Here is a 15,391-nt window from a genome sequence, read left to right on the forward strand (position 1 = left end):
ATATTCAATCTTATGGAAAGAGAGTTTGCGTAATAAAAACAGAGAAGCCCCTAACGTACAGGTAGTCTTTTTGTAAGTGCTCCTCAAACCCCAAGACAGAGCCCAGAACTACTATTTGCAAAATTACATTTATTTGATATTGTTTCTAAATATTTGCCTTTATTCAACTTGAATGTTAATAAATATTTTCTTATCAGGGAATCAGAAAACCACACCCTATGAGATTAGATGAAAAAAAATGAAGTTAGGAGTCTAGTAGATAGAGATTTAGTTCACATTTGTGTATTGAGTGTGTAAGGGGGAGTAATTCTCTTTTAAAGTAAGTATAAAATAAAGAACAAATCTGAAAGTAAGTAATAAAAGGCTTTCTGGAAAGGATTATTGCAAGAGTGAAAGGGGAGGAGGACTATTGCAAAGAACCATGAGATCTGTAAGCATTTAAAGATCAGACAAAAAGAGTTTTTCCTTTATAGGGAGGCATAATCAAGACTGGAAGGAACAGAATTTGCGAAAGTGGTATGAAAGGGTGGGATTAGAGAGTAGATCAGAGTGTGCTACCCTGAGGCTGCCTGTTCTCAGGGGTGAAGGTTAAGAGGAGTTCTGCGCTGGCTCAGGTTGAGGGTGGGTCAAAGTTCAGGAACCTTGGGGAAGGAGAGAGGCTAAACCAAACTTTGATTAATAGGCATTCTGTTCTGATTGACCAGTGGGGACAAGCAGTTCAGCTAATCATTAATAAGGCAAAAAGTGGGAATTCAGTTGGTTTTTGTCTGGCCTTGTGATAACAAGGTAAACAAGGGGAGCATCCGTCAGTCTTAGCTAACTCAGTGAAGAAGACTGCTTCTTTGCAGTAAGCCGCTGCCTGGAACACAAAAAAATGTTTTTTCTTTGTTTTTAAACATTGCTGTTTTCCAGGATCACTGGATTCTGGTAAAGTTCAACATTGTCATAGAACAAAGTCTTGATAAGAGATTGAGAAAAACCAGAAAGAGGATTTATTTCAGAAGAAATTTATTCTATAAGCATATATTGGGAATTTGAGCAATGGGTATATGTGGGCTTTTGTCCCTGAAGAGCCACATGTTATAATTAAAAATGCTCCCCAAGGACCTTGCTGCATATCCAGTGCTGGGCATTCCATAATTATCCAGGTAATTTGAAAAGTGGTTTGATGTTTTCCTAAATAACCTACTATAGTAAGTCAAAGTAGGTGCTTACTAAATGCTTGTTGAATAACTGAATGGATTCTGCATTAGACATATCATTACATATTTACATATTTGGTCTGGACAAAATAAGACCTGACCTAAGAGGTAATTTTCCCAAAATGTTTCGTTGTTGCTAATGGACAAAATCTTCTCAGGTGTTTTCTATAAAATCTAAGTGTTCTTTTTCAGAGAGCAAATACACTTTTCTTTTTTTTTTTTGTTAAAGTTTACACACTCTAATTATTCTGTCTTTTAGAGGTCCTATGATGACTCACAGCCTTTCCCCTTAAAAAAACCCAAGGTTTACGGACATAAATTGAAAGAATGAAGGAATATTTCAAGCCCTGTCCCTAAAATCATGATATCAGAAACAACCTTCCCTCTATCTACTTACGAAGGGGCTGTGATTTCCAGTGGAGAAGGAAGATCTGGGAATCATCATTTGTGTCTAGACACTTAATAAGAGGTTTTTCATATAATACCATCAACAACTTTGCAGGGTTGCCAGGTTGTGGTAAAGTTCTATAACAAAATTATTATAGATTTAAGTTATTTGCCCAAGTACATATAACTGCATAAAACACAAGGGTGGCAGAGAGGCTTTTGAGTAAATTTATTTAGTCAAAATTGTTATTGAATAGTTGCTCTGTTCTAAGAAGAAGGCCATGTGTTGAGAATTACAAGGCTGAATAAAAAGTGATCCCTGCCGTCAAATATGTACCATCTAAAGGGACCAAAGTGACGTAGGTCCTATGACAGCATTCTCTTTGAGTGCAGGGGGAATGACTGAGAGGAGTGGTTAGTTCTTTAAAGGAGGGAGGTGTCTGTGAAGAAAGACAGTGTAGCAGAGAGGGCTAGATGTTCTCCGGAAATTTGATTTCCTACTTTCACAGTAGGAAGTGGGTGCTGGGAGAGGAGTCTCCAGCCAGGGACTGCGTTTTCCAGTCCCCCCTGCATCCAGATGAAACCGTGTGTTCTCACCATTTGAGAACTTTGCCCAACAGAAGGGGGCAGAAGTGATGTGGGCCCCCTCTGGACTCGGCTTCTCCACTATTCTTCCTGCTTCTTCTGATTAAAAGCAGAGCACTCTGAGGCTCCAGAGGATGATGGAGTCACTAGATGGAAGAAACCTGGGTCCCTGAATCACAGTGTGGAAAAACGCCTCCTGCCAGATAGAAATATTGTTATGTGGGTGAAAAATGAAATATTATTTTAAGCCATTGAAATTTTGGGGTGTACTTGCGACAGGAATTACTATCACCTTAACAACTATAGTAGTTACTTCTAAGTTGAGTTATGACAACATGATTTACATGGCTCAAATAATTTTAAATTGCAAGGAACCTTATACATCTCTTCCAGTTTTCATTTTACATAGCAAGATATATGTCTGTAGAGGCCCAGGGACACATAGCTAATTAGTGATGAATTTAGGTCTAGAATCTTGGGCTTTCCTACCACAGTGTTCCCCTTTTTTTTGTATGCCATGATATTCTTGTATAACTCTTCTGAAAATCACCCAATTTAACTTTTTTAAACTGACTTTACGCCTATTTCTCTATATTGAATGATCTGAGAACTAGTCATGGTTTTTCCTATAATCACCTTCTCTGTGATTGAAGACAGCTATTTTTCTTCCAAATATCTTGGTTTTATGCCAAGATGCATAATTCCTTGAACAGTTTCACATTTATTTTTTCTTGTCTGAATCATCTTAAAATATATCCTACATCTATTATGTCTTTTCGGAAATGAGGAGATCCCAGAACTGCTTGGTAGAAAGAATCTTAGGCTAGAAATAAGAATCACACTGAACTTAAACATCTGTGCTATACTTATTATATGTAAGTCTCTGTAATAGCCCTGACCAACTTGCATTTTTATGAAAAATGGTTGCTAACCAAATATCTCCAGTTCTTTCCCCTTTAGGGAACATGGTAGAATTGTACTTCATGATTGCCTTATTGGTGGGTGGGGACTATGTGACTAGTTTTATCCAATGAGCTGTGAGTGGAAGCAACATGTGGTACTTCCAGGACATAGCTATCACTGTTCTAGAACACTCTTTTTCTTCTGGCACAAAGATAAGCAACGTTCAAGACTATGGCTGCTTTCATCAGCTTTTGTCTTTGAATGAAGGTGTCAATTCCCCCTCCTAACTCATGGTGGACTTGTAGCAGGAGCAACAAATAAACCTTTCTTGTTTCAGGCCTTTGGAATTTTGAGGTTATTACTGCAGCATAACCTAGCCTATCCTGACTGAAATACAGTCATGCACAGTGTAATGTTTTGGTTGATGGACCACAAATACAATGGTGGTCCCATAAGATTAGTACCATGTAGCCTGGGTGTGTAGTAGGCTATACCATCTAGGTTTGTCTAATACACTCTGTGATGTTCACACAATGACAAAATCACCTAATGATGCCTTTCTTAGAATGTGACCTCATCGTCAAGCGCTGCATGCCTGTAATGACACTTCTGACATTATCAATGTGACCTTGAAAAATTCATTCAAGCTACAATTTGGAAATTAACTGTTGCTTGGAGACTAAACTATATAATGATTATAGAAAATATTTGACTACAGTCAGAAAGTCTAAATTTTACTCTGCTTTACTCTGCTATCTACCCTGACACTAACTTGTACAACTTTGGGAATTTATTCTGCCTCTCAGTTATTCACAAAACATTCATTAAGCACCTACTGTGACTAAGTACTAGAAGACAAAGATGAATAAAACATAGTTCTTGTCCTCACAGGAGCTCACAGGCTACACGGGACGGACAGATGTAAATAAATATAGAAATGTGTTAAGAGCTACAGTGGAGGTAAGTGCAGTTCATTATGAAAAGCCCAGGGGAGACTATTGGCTAACTCTACAGGGGAGCAAGGAAGGGCATCACAGAGAAGCCATTGCAATTTGAATCTTTGCATTAGACAAGACGAAGTGGCATTTTTATCAGGAGAAATAATAATATATGAAAATATTTTAAATAAAAAGGCAATCCGTTTTCTTTCTTCTCTCTCTAACCCCTGGGTTTTTTTTTTCTGTACAGGAGCATGCAATGGATGATTTCAATGCTTGTCAAAGTATCTTAATGTCCCACTTTTAAAAAATCCAATAATACTTTGGGCATCATCTGGGGCTTAGAAAAAGAACGTAAAAAGAAGGTAAATTTGCTCTTTATTAAAATATTCAGCTCGACATACACTGTGACCAGGGAAAACAGTGCAGACTTTTTGCATATAGAACACCTCTAGTGTTCTTATAAAGGGCTTCTGTGTGTGTGTCTGTGTGTGTTTCTATAGTTACCCATCCCAAAACTACAGGAACAATTAGGAGGCATATTGGTACCTCACACCATGATGGAGATGTTAAAGAAGAATATGGATGATGTGGCAAAGCAATCCTTGGAGTTTTCTAATGCACTCCCTGGACTCTACTGCTGAAGCCTCACGGTTCTAAAGCTAGAGCAACTTCAATGGTTAGGGATGGACCAGAGTCTCCTGTGGAGGAGGGGAGGATGGGGCAAATAGTCACCCTTAAATGCATTGAAAAATGGAGCTCCTTCAGAGGGAGGGAGGAGAAAAGTCTTGCAGGATGGGAAAGCAAGGCTAGGAAGAAAAGCATTGAAGATTCTTTTTCCTTGAATACAAGGAACAATCACATAGCATCTAGATTTGTTTTACCTTCATTTCAATTCTTCCAGCTGTCAACACTGCAATAAAGTCTGTTACATACATAGGACCTTTTGTAGAGATTCTTGTGGAGAATTAGGGATGGTCCATAAAGGAAGGAGTTGCTGTCCCCTATCATTTTCCTCTGTAGCTAGCACCGCAGTGGCCAAACTACATATAGGAACAGAGCATCCCGGAGTATCAGGTGTACTCAGGCATGAAGCGAATGATGACCAGAATTGGATTTGAGAGCAGCAGGGAAAATCATATCTCATGCGGCAGCAACAGCCAAGGGGATGGCTCAGGCTCAGACATGTGACATACTCACTTTCCCCGAAATGTACTAGAGAAAGGGACACTGACATTCTATGTTTACAATATGGAAGTGCCTGTCATATCTGGCTAAAAGTTAATATTTCTGTGTGACCATAGCACAGGATCTGTGATATTGTAGACCAAAAACACATACACAAATAGGAAAGGGGGCTAAACGTAAGTAAGGATCACGCTGAGAGAAGCTCGTGGGTTTGTGTTTAATCCCACAGGCTAGTGGAAAGCTACTGAAAATTTTAAGCCAGGGAAATCATAATGAGATTTGTGTTTTGTAAAACAATCTCCAGTAAATGTGTTGAAGATGGATCAAAATAGGGAGTAAGTGGGAACCTAATGCAGACACAAACAGAATTTTGCTATTGTATTGGCAGCATCTGGTGCAGTGTCTGTCTGGCACAAGTTGCGCAGAAATATCTGCAGTAATGAAAGAACAGAGGCCACGATGAGGATCTGAAATACCTCCATGGCTGGAAGTTAGTAACGTGTTTAGAATGAAAAAATAAATAGCACCTGGATCGCTGATTAGATATGGGATGAAAAGAAGAATAGGAATTTTAAGATGACCCAGATTTCTAACTTGGATGAATTCTGATGCATTTAACTGAAAAAGGGAAATCATAGGGAAAATAATTTCAACTATTTGGAACTTAGCTTTCTTACTTTTTAAATAAGGAAGACAAACTAGGAAGTCTCTAAGTTATCAAGTAGCTCCAGTCGTCTATGATTTGATTATTCTAAAACATTTAGTAGAAGAAAAACTACTGTGAAAGAAGACGTTATTGGTAGAAATGTCGGCTTCCATCAATGCAGTATTTTTACAAGGGCCCAGTTAGTGCTGGGTAAAGAACAATGATTATTTCCAGGCCCTTGCTTCACCTTCCCTTTTTTAACACAGTCTAGTGTCTTGCTCATGGTTTGTTTTCAGACAACATTATACATCTTATGTTTCTGCTTAACTTAGGGACTACTATGATCTCAGTCCATTTTGTCTTCTTTTGTTTTATCTCATAATGTTTTTTTTTTTTCCCTGCAGGGAAAGATTCACTCTGAGTTAACATATGTGGCCAATTTTCCTCTTTTGTTTCTTCCCCCTCCCCAAAACCCCAGTGCACAGTTGTATATCCCAGTTGTAAGTCATTCTATTTCTTCTATGGGGGCCGCCACCACTGTATGGCTACTGACCAATGAATGGTATAACTCTGTGACAGAGAAATGGACCCAGGCCGCTGAAACCTTGAAAGTGCTGAACTTTAACCATAGGCCATCAGGGCTGGCCCTCATAAGGTCCTTTCTCATACTCATCTTTTTAATAAACCATTAAGTGCACACCTCTGTTTTGATCCTTATTTTATTTTCATGTACTTTTTGTTAACTTTGAATTCTTTACCTATTCTTTTTTTTCATAAATCAAAACCAAAATTCTTTATTTAATTTTCAAGGATTTCCATAATTTTTCAGGACATAAACATTTCAATCTCATAATTTCATCTCAATCTCTCTTTCAATTTCGTCACTTATATATATTATTTTTTATTGAAGTAACATTGGTTTATAACGTTATATAATTTTCAGGCATACATCATTATATTTTGATTTCTGTGTAGACTACATCATGTTCACCACTGAAAGATTTATTACCATTTGTTGTCACCATACAAATGTACCCTATCACCCTTTTACCCTTCTCCCTGCCCCCTTCCCCTCTGGTAACCACCAATCTAATCTCTGTTTCTATGTGTTTGTTGTTATTTTTAACTTCTGCTTATGAGTGAAGTATTTAACTTTTTCCATCTGACTTATTTTGCTTAGCATAAGACCTCCAAGGTCCATCCATATTGTCACAGATGGCAAGATGTCATCTGTTTTTATGGCTGAGTAGCATTCCATTGTGTGTGTGTGTGTGAGTGTGTGTATACGTATATATATATATATATATATATTTCATCTTCTTTATCCATTCATCCATTGATGGGCACTTAGGTTGTAGTCAAGTCTTGGCTAGTATGAATAATGCCACAATGAACATAAGGGTGCAAACATCTTTTCAACTTAATGTTTTCGTTTTATTTGGATGAATTCCCAGAAGTGGAATAGCTGGATTATATGGTAGTTCTGTTCTTAGTTTTTTGAGGAATCTCCATATTGTTTTCCATAGCGGCTGCACCAGTTTGCAATCCCACCAGCAGTGTATGAGAGTTCCCTTTTCTCCACATTCTTCCAAGACTTGTTATTTCCTGTCTTGTCAATTATAGCCATTATGATGGGTGTGAGGTGATATCTCATTAAGTTTTGATTTACATTTCTCTACTAATTAGCGATATTGAACATTTGTTTCATGTGCCTGTTGGCCATCTCTATATCTTCTTTGGAAAAATGTCTGTTTAGATCCTTTGCCCATTTTTTAATTGGATTGTTTTGTTGTGGTTGAGTTGTATGAGTTTTTTATATATTTTGGATATTAACCCCTTGTCAGATATAGGATTTGCAAATATCTTCTCCCAGTTGTTAGATTGTCTTTTCATTTTTTGATAGTTTCCTTTGCTATGCAGAAGCTTTATAGTTTGATGTAGTCCATTTATTTACTTTTTCTTTTGTTCCCCTTGCTTGAGGAAGACATGGTATTCAAAAAGATCCTGCTAAGACCGATGTCAAACAGCATACTGCCTATGTTTTCTTCTAGGAGTTTTATGGTTTCAGGCATTACATTCGAGTCTTTAATCCATTTTGAGTTAATTTTTGTGTATGGTGTAAGATAATGGTCTGCTTTCATTCTTTTTCATCTGGCTGTCCAGTTTTCCCAGCACCAATTATTGAAAAAACTTTCTTTTCTCCGTTGTATGTTCTTGGCTCCTTTGTTGAAAATTAGCTGTCCATAGATGTGTGTGTTTATTTCTGGGTACTTGATTCTGTTCTGTTGATCTGTGTGTCTGTTTTTATGCCAGTACCGTGCTGTTTTGATTACTATAGCTTTGCAGTATATTTTGAAATCAAGGAGTGTGATACCTCCAGCTTAGTTCTTTTTCTGCAGGATTCCTTTGGCTATTCAGGGTCTTTTGTTGTTCCATATAAATTTTAGGATTCTTTGTTTTATTTCCATGTAAAGTGTTGTTAGAATTTTGATAGAGACTGCATTGAATCTATAGATTACATTGGGAATTAGCTACATGTTAACTATATTAATTATTCCAATCCATGACAATGGAATATCTTTCCATTTACTTGTGTATTCTTCAATTTCTTTCAACAATGTCTTATAGTTTTCATTGTATAGGTCTTTTGCCACTTTGGTTAAATTTATTCCTAGGTATTTTATTCTTTTTGTTGTGATTTTAAATGGGATTGTATTCTTAATTTCTCTTTCTTCTATTTCATTGTTAGCATTTAGAAAAACAGCCTATTTTTGTATGTTGATTTTGTACCCTGCAAGTTTACTGTATTTGTGTATTATTTCTAATAGTTTTTGGTGGATTCTTTGGGGTTTTCTATATATAAAATTATGCCATCTGCAAATACTGATGGTTTACTTCTTCCTTTCCAATTTGAATCCTTTTTATTTCTTTTTCTCGCCTGCTTGCTCTGGCTAGGACTTCTAATACTATATTAAATAAGAGTGGTGAAAGTGGGCATCCTTGTCTGGTTCTTGTTCTTAAAGGAATAACTTTCAGTTTTTCATTATTGAGTATGATGTTAGCTGCAGGTTGGTCATATATGGTCTTTGTTATGTTGAGCTACTTTCTTTGTACACCCATTTTATTGAGAGTTTTAATCATAAATGGATGTTATATCTTGTCAAATGCTCTTTCTACATCTATTAAGATGATCATGTGATTTTTATTCTTCATTTTGCTAATGTGATGTATCACACTGATTGATTTGCAGATGTTGAACCATCCCTGCATCCCTGAATAAATCCCACTTGATCATGGTGTATGATCTTTTTAATGTATTATTTTATTTGAAGTGCTAGTATTTTGCTGAGGATTTTTGCAATATCTTCATCACTGATATTGGTCGGTAATTTTCTTTTTCATGTATTGTCCTTGTCTGGTTTTGGTATCGAGGTAATGCAGGCCTCTCAGAACGAGTTAGGAAGTGTCCCTACCTCTTTAATTTTTTGGAAGAGTTTGAGAATGATAGGCATTAAGTCTTCTTTGAATATTTGGCAGAATTCACTAGGGAAGCCATCTGGTCCTGAACTTTTGTTTGTTTGGTTTTTGGTGAGGAAGATTGTCCCAGAGCTAACATCTGTTGCCAATCTTCTTCTTGTTGCTTGATGAAGATTGTTGCTGAGCTAACATCTGTGCCAATCTTCCTGTTTTGTATGTGGGTCACCACCACAACATGGCTTGATGTGCAATTTATAGATCTGTTCCTGGGATCTGAACTCAAGAATCCTGGGATGCAGCAGAGCATGAGAATTTAACCACTACACCCCCAGGCTGGCCCCAGCTGGACATTTTTTTGGGGGTAGGTTTCCCCTTACTGGTGATCAGTGTATTCAGATTCTTTGTTTCTTCTTGGTTCAGTTTTGGAAGGTTGTATGATTCTAAGATTTTATCCATTTCTTTTAGATTATCCAATTTGTTGGCTTATAGCTTTTCTTTACCTTTTCTTAAGATGTTAGCAATTCTACTTGGCTTGATATCATCTGAAAATGCAAGTGGTTTTACTCTTAAATATATCTTTGAAACCACTTATAAAGATAAGTGCTTATCTCTTCCATAATAACATTAAACAGACAGAAAGTAAGATAATAATAATTTAAAAATTCCATTCACAATAACAAATGTAAAACATAAGAATAACTTTGATAAGATGTGTGTGATATTTTACTGAGGGGCATGAAAGAATGCTTGAATAAATGAAGCAATATACTATATTTCTAGATGATGTCTGAATATTGTTAAAATGTCAACGTGTCTAAATTATATTGTAGGTTTAATGTAATTAAAGTCAAGTTCCAATTAGAATTTTTTTCTTTGACAAAATTATTTTAAAATTTTTGCTGAACAATGCTCAACAATAAAGAACAAAAGAAAAAAGTAGAACTTATATTACAATGATTAAAAAGTATGTAACTAGACAAGAATGTAAGGTATCTTAGTTGGAGTCTCTAGAGACAGAGCGTGTGGTAAGTATTCACGTACAAGTAATTTATAAAGGGGATACTCTCAAGAGAAGCCTGAAAGAGAGGAAGGAAGCCAGATAGGGGAGGGAAAGAAATTAAGGAAGGAAGTAGTTTATATTATATATTTTCAGTGGGACAATATCACCCTAAAGGGAGTGAAGATTGGTTTTTGGGGTGGGGGTGAAAGATATTACATTGGTTTGTAGGTCTCCAAAGGACCATGGTACATAAACAGATAGATGATGGATTATCTATGGTATCAAAATTTCACGGGGGTGGGAGGAAAAAAAATTGTCTATAAAAGCTCTTTAAGGGGATGATAAAGTCAAAAAGAATAGCTGACAAACACTGTTTTAGATGAAGTTTACTCTCAAACCGATCCTGAGAAGAGCTCTGAAGTGTAAATTTCACCAAAGTTTATTCTGTCTTAAGGCAAGGGAGCCTCAGCGCATCAGTCATTGGATATGGGTCACCCTTGGAGGGAAGGGGCATAATTCTCAGCACCAAAGAGCCATCCAATGAAGGAGGTGGGCTGTGTGATGCTTTAGCAGTAGCATCCATAGCAGCTGGGGATGGGCATACTCAACAGTGCCCACTACAGAAGGAAGAGATTAAGTAATCATTATTTTCACATAATATAATACTTTGCATAGAAAGCCATAAAATTCAAAAAAAAAAAAAACCTACTAGAACTAAGAGGATAGTCCTCAAGGATGATAGATATAAAATTAAAATATAGTAATAAGTGGTCCTCTATAGAGCCGGAAACACCTAGAAAAACTAATAGAAGGTAAGATTCTATTTTCAACAAGCAGCAATAATTCTGAAGTATCTAAAAATGTATCTAGCAAATTATGCACAAAATTTGGGAGAAAATTTTAAACTCTATTAGAGGACATAAAAGAAGACCTAGATAAAAGATATACATCAGTGGTGTTGTCACCAAATAAATTATTATCCCCAAATAAATCAATGCATTTAGTGTGATTCTAATCAAAATCTTGGCAGAGTGTTTGGGAAAATAACTTAAAATTGATTTTTTAAGTTTATATATATGAATACTTGTACATGTACTCAAAGAGTTTCCAAATGTCAATTGTAGCACTATGCAGAAGAATAAAAAGCTAAAACACCTGAGTGTCCGTCAGTGGGGACTTAGAAATAAGTGAGGACACAGCCACATAATGGAATAGATTATACAGCTATGAAGAATAATTAGGTAGATCTATATTACTGCTATAATGAGATGTCTAATATATATTTAGTGGAAAAAAGCCAAATGTAGATTGCAGTTGTGTGTGGAAGTGGTTTTAGAATTGAGTAATCGATAGAGAGAGGCTCAAAGAATTTTGAGGAGCAAGACAGAAAAGGCTTAGATTGCCTTGAACAGACTGTTAGTAGAAATATGGATGTTAAAGACTACTAGTCAGAGCCCAGAAGGAAGCGAGGAGCACAGGGAGAAAATCTATAACATCTTAGAGAATGCCTAAATCGTCATACACAACCTATTGGTAGAAATTTGGATGTTAAAAGTTCTGCTGTTGAGGGCTCAGAAGGACGTGAAGAACATGTGAAGCATAGGCTTTTTGTCTTTTCTTCTTTTCTCTCTTCACTCAGTTTTGAGGCCCTGGCTAGAAGCTGGTAAGTTCCTCTTCTATAGAGCTGATTAAGCCCACACCCCAACCACTTCCCTTATCAGGCACTCATATATGGGTCACTATACACCAGCCCTGATCACCCCAGGGCCAGGTACCAGACAAATTGGGCCAGCCCACATGCCCCAGAGGCTGAGAAATTATTCAAATTAGCCAATCCACAGGAAATTTGCAAAATCTAGCAAGTCTCATCCCACTTATTATACTTAAACATCCACCTACAGCTTCAGCTTGCTGTCACCCTTTCCTTGGTTGCAACTTTCTGTGTGGCTGCCTTCTCTCATTTACAGCTGTGAGTAGCAAAGTGTTAATCTATCCAAGTGTCGGTATATTGTGTCTTGCCATCAGAATAACCTTTAAATCTTATAAAACAACGTATTATTGGAAACTGGAGGAAAGGGGGTCCTTTTCATATATGGCAGAAAGCTTACCTGAATTGTGTCCTGTACTGGTAAGTGATGAACTTGGATATTTAGCTGAGATTTCCAAGCAAAATGTTGAAGGTGAGGCTTGGTTTCCTCTTGTTGCTTCTAGTAAAATGTGAGAGTGAGAGAGAAATTGAGGGAACAACTGTTAAGCAAAAGTGAATCAGAATTTGATGGTTTTGAAAATTTTCAGCCTATCCAGACTGTGAAAAATGCTAAAATTAGGAGATTCATTGTCAAGAAAGTGTGTTCTGAAGAAAAACCAAAGATCTGGCTGGACAATCTTTTGCTAGTACCTTGAAAAGAACAAAAAGTCACAGTATTCAGTCATACATAGGGCTCTTTGAGGAGAGTAGATGTCTGACTCATGGATTCCCTCTGCCATCTCAGGAGAAACCAAAAATAAAGATGGAATGGTCTAGAAAAAACTTGTCAAGAAGCTTCTTGTTTAATGGAATTAATCCCTATGACATACACAGAAGACCCACAAGGTTTCTGAGGATATTATACCAGCAGAAATACTACCCAGCTTTACCCTAAAGGGACAGAGAGGAGATGAAATCTAAGAGAGTTGGACTCTCCAAAACATATAAGCAAGAAAGAGGCTGATAAAACTGCTCAGCTGCAAACACATGCTACCCTTCATGAAAAAGGAAAGATGACTCAGAGTGGAGCTGCTGGCTCAGAGGGATGAGCCTCAGGTCAGAGAAGATTATTCCTAGACTTTAAAGTGTAAGAAATTGACCTTGCTGAATTTTAAAATTACTAGAGAGCAGTGATTCCTTTTTCTTTTTTTTAATTTTTCATTTTCCCTCATTTGGAATGGGGGTTGTATATAACTTTTATGCTATGCCTATCCTACCATTATATTTTGGAAGCAGAAGACCTGTTTTTTAGGAATTTGTATGAGATGAACTTGTATATTTAGCTGGGTACCTTTCCAAGAAAAGTGTTGAAGGTGTGCCCTGGTTTCTTCTTGCTGCTTAAAGTAAAACACAGGAGGAGAAGGAGATATGATGATAGAAAAGAGACTTCAAGATGCTACACTTTGATGATGGAGGAAGTGGCCACAAGCCAAGGAATAAGAAAAGCATCTAGAAGCTGAAAAGTGCAAGGAAATAGATTTTCTCCTCAGAACCTCCAGAAGGAACCAGTCCTGCCAACATCTTGACTTTAGCCCAATCAGATTGAGTTTGGACTTCTGACTTCCAGGACTGAAAGAGAATAATTTGTATTCTTTAAGCCAGTAAGTTTGTGGTAATTTGTTATAGTAGCAATAGGAAATATACAGATGCATATATACGGAATAACACTATTTATGTGAAAGTAAATTTCAATGAAGTTAATATATCCCAGGCACTATACTAAGTATTTTGTATGAATGTTCTTACTTGATCTAACAAGAACCTTATTTAGTTTTTCTTTCTTTCTTTCCCTTTCTTTGTTTATTTCTTTCTACATATTTCATAAATAAGAAATCTAAACCTTAAGTTAAATAGCTGGCCAAAGGTCAAATAGCCAGGATGAGACTCAGAGCAAATCCTTCTCGGAAGACTGTACTTTTAGCCATAAGGTAAATATGTGATCTGGATAATTTTTTAAAATATAGAAGAAAATAGAAGCCTGGAAATAAGTATAACAAGATGTTAAGCAGTGTTATTTTGAGAGTTGCAATAGATGGATTTTTTTTTTTTTTTTTTGCTTTTTATCTTTCCGTATTTCCTTCTGTATCAGGCAAATCTACTTTCATTATGTGAAAATAAAATGAACATTAATACAAAATTTTGATTCTGTGTAGGATTAGATTTTATAGATGTTAATAATTTTCAGTTGTTCCTTACATGGTAGCTTTATAGTAGTTCTTGAAAGTCATTTTTAATGCAAATAAAGGATATGGCTAGTGATTTTTTTCAGAATGACAAAGGATTTGAAGCTGATATCTAAGATTCTTTGAATCAGATTGTGAAGGATGATACACCTAGCAGGATATGGCAACACCTGGGTCCACAAAGTGATTTTGGTGGAGAAAAAATATCATTTCTTCTTAACTCTGAGAATCAGATCATTTTGTTTCAAAATGAGTTAATAGAGTATGGTAGGCAGAATTCTGTGATGGCCCCTGAGATTACCACCAACTGGTATGAATTCCCTATGTAGTTGTCTTCATTTAAGTTTGGGTGGGACCTGAGAATATGATGGAACAGTTATTCTCTTGGGTAAGTTGTGTTACATAAGACTCTGCTTGCTTTGAAGAAGTAAGGAACAGTGTTGTGGCATCTTGACTAGGACCTGACAGAGGCTTCTGATAGCTGAGAGTGACCCACAGCCAACACTTTCAAGAAATGGAAGTCTCAGTTATAAAACTGCAGGAAACTGAATTCTTCTAACAACCTGGAAGAGGATCACAAACTAAAGATGAGAACACAGCCCCAGCTGGCACCTTTGTTATAGCCTGGTGAGACCTGGAACAGGGGACCCAGTCCAGCCATACTCTGACCTCTGACACATGGAAACTGGGATAATAAATTTGTGTTGTTTTAAACCACTAAATTTGTGGCTATTTGTTATGCAGCAAGAGAAAACTAATACATGAGGTAAACTTAGGTATGATATCTTCCTTTAAAAAAGAGGACTATTCCCTGGAGTGGCTTGGCTGGGGTCACAGGTCCTATCTACCCTCTGCCATTTCAGGTAGCGGAGGCTGGTAAAGAACTTATACCCAGGGGATAGCCCTCTCTGTAAATCTTTTCCTTTCCAGAATCTCCCCTACAAATGCTGGAGGGAGTAATAGGAAACCACGATTGAGTGTCAACTAGGTTTCAAGAACTATGGATATATATTTTCTACATTTTCCTCATTTTATTCTTGAAAATCCAAGGAGATGTAGGTACTAGCATTCCCATGTCTCAGATGAGGAAACAGACTCAAAAATATTTAGTAACTTTTGCAAAAGGCAATGTAGG

The 15,391-nt window shown here is 36.8% G+C and overlaps 1 long non-coding RNA gene across 2 annotated transcripts; it reads left to right on the forward strand.

Moving 5' to 3' along the window:
• Positions 1 to 754: 754 nt before the first annotated feature.
• Positions 755 to 14,978, forward strand: LOC138924155 (uncharacterized). 2 transcript variants are annotated; one of them, XR_011438893.1, is made up of 4 exons: positions 755 to 1,148; positions 3,969 to 4,037; positions 4,266 to 4,380; positions 6,254 to 6,546. It is a non-coding gene; the product is annotated as an uncharacterized lncRNA (long non-coding RNA). The 2 variants fall into 2 exon arrangements; XR_011438894.1 differs by lacking the exon at positions 6,254 to 6,546 and adding an exon at positions 12,819 to 14,978 and having other exon boundaries at positions 776 to 1,148.
• Positions 14,979 to 15,391: the final 413 nt, after the last annotated feature.

This window comes from Equus caballus, chromosome 5 (genome assembly GCF_041296265.1).
Source record: "Equus caballus isolate H_3958 breed thoroughbred chromosome 5, TB-T2T, whole genome shotgun sequence".
In the NCBI taxonomy this organism is placed as follows: Eukaryota; Metazoa; Chordata; class Mammalia; order Perissodactyla; family Equidae; genus Equus; species Equus caballus.